The sequence below is a fragment of the Colobus angolensis genome, unplaced genomic scaffold, assembly GCF_000951035.1.
Source record: "Colobus angolensis palliatus isolate OR3802 unplaced genomic scaffold, Cang.pa_1.0 Scaffold167, whole genome shotgun sequence".
Taxonomy (NCBI): domain Eukaryota; kingdom Metazoa; phylum Chordata; class Mammalia; order Primates; family Cercopithecidae; genus Colobus; species Colobus angolensis.
Window position 1 is genome coordinate 2,082,507 of NW_012114788.1, and position 2,029 is coordinate 2,084,535.

The window sequence follows — 2,029 nt, forward strand, 5'->3', positions numbered from 1 at the left end:
ATCTAAGTACTGGCAGCCAGCCTGCAAATGTAACAAACCACATATCTCATGCACCTAGAAGGTCACCATAAGTGAACAGAACGTAGAGGAGGGGTCAGCCCATACAAGGGAAGAAAGTTTTGTTATTGAGAAATTGAAACTTAAGCAGGGGAGGGGACCAGGGTATAACCTTAGAAAGGAGATAATGAAACTTAGGCGACGTCTAGGAAGTACTCAACCCATGAGGAACTGGGGGAAGGATTCGTGTGCTAGGAGATAAATTACCTGTTGTGACCGTCCTGAGCATGCCTGCCTACCAGACACTCGATCTTGCAAGTCCACCATTAAAAATCTCACTTCTGCTATTCTTCGTGTCTCTGAGTCCTTTCTCTGGATTTGGATGGGTGACTGTGTGTTTCTCACAAACCTGGAGGCCCATCTGGGATCTCTGTGCCTGCGTGGAGTGAGACTCTGGCCGAGAGGGAAGATGTGTCCCACCCGACTTAGGTGGCCTGCTCTGTCTGAGTGTCCTGGTTCCCTGCAGAAGCCATAGACAAACTTGAGACTGTTATTCAGGAGGCAGTGGAGGTGACAAAGGGAGAAAAGCAGGCACCGTGGCAACCAGGCAATCTTGTGCATGAAGCAAGGTAGAAAATTGGACTATAAGTACTGCCTTGGTAGTTGGGCATTTTTGGAGGTCGAGTGTGTGTGACTGAGACATATCTTAGATACGAAGCGAGTGCAGAGTCCCAATCCGCATTTCCATTCTCCTGCGAGGGAAATGGCTGGAAATGGATGAAGCGATTTTCGGGGTGTGTGAGAAGCCTCCAGTAGAGGGGGGTTGAGTACACACAGAAACTCAGACACAGAGACTGACCAAAAATGGGAAACAGAAATTCTAGGCCAAGGGGACAAAGGAAAGAGGGAATCAAAGAAACTCTCTCTGACATTCCCTGGATAGTCCTTTGGGGAGAGTGCTGCAGGTTTGGAGGGACAACTCTTGAACCAGGGACAAGGAAAAGCAAAAGATGATAAAGTATTGCTGTTTTATCTGACCCGAGGACCCCATTTGTAAGCCTTCAGTCTTTTGGCCTAACTTTGAGTCAGATGAGGACTGGATGTGGCAAGCGTTAACTCTCTATGTGAATTATAAAACCCCATCCTCACGAGAAGAGATAGGTTACACTCTCTGCTGGATTATGGAATTAGCTCCCATGTTCCCCCTCAAAGAAGAAAAAGAGCCTAGTAAAAAGCCCTCACTCAGGGAAAAGCCCCAGGAACCCCTACCATGCTTGCCCCCTCTATATGTCTCACAAAATCAGGGACAGGAAGATCAAGGGGCAGGAGGAAGGTCAGAGGAAGAAAGACCTGGAGACCATGGGGGAGCTGAACCAACCTCTCCTTTAAATCTTTATCCAAATTTAAGAAAAGAATTAGAACAGTGTAAGAGGCTTTGTGTGTGTCTGCACGTGAGATGGGTCTCCTGAATACATCACACTGATGGGTCTTGACTCTTTATCCAATGTGCCAGTATGTGTCTTTTAATTGGAGCATTTAGCCCACTTACATTTAAGGTTAATATTGTTATGTGTGAATTTGATCCTGTCATTATGACGTTAGCTGGTTATTTTGCTCATTAGTTGATGCAGTTTCTTCCTAGCATCAATGGTCTTTACAATTTGGCATGTTTTTGCAGTGACTGGTACCGGTTGTTCCTTTCCATGTTTAGTGCTTCCTTCAGGAGCTCTTGTAAGGCAGGCCTGGTGGTGACAAAATCTCTCATAGACTCAAAATCAAGGGATGGAGAAAGATCTACCAAGCAAATGGAAAACAAAAAAAGCAGAGATAGCAATCCTGGTCTCTGATAAAACAGACTTTAAACCAACAAAGATCAAAAGAGGCAAAGAAGGCCATCACATAATGATAAAGGGGTCAATTCAACAAGAAGAGCTAACTAGGCCGGGTGCGGTGGCTCAAGCCTGTAATCCCAGCACTTTGGGAGGCCGAGATGGGCGGATCACGAGGTCAGGAGATCGAGACCATCCTGGCT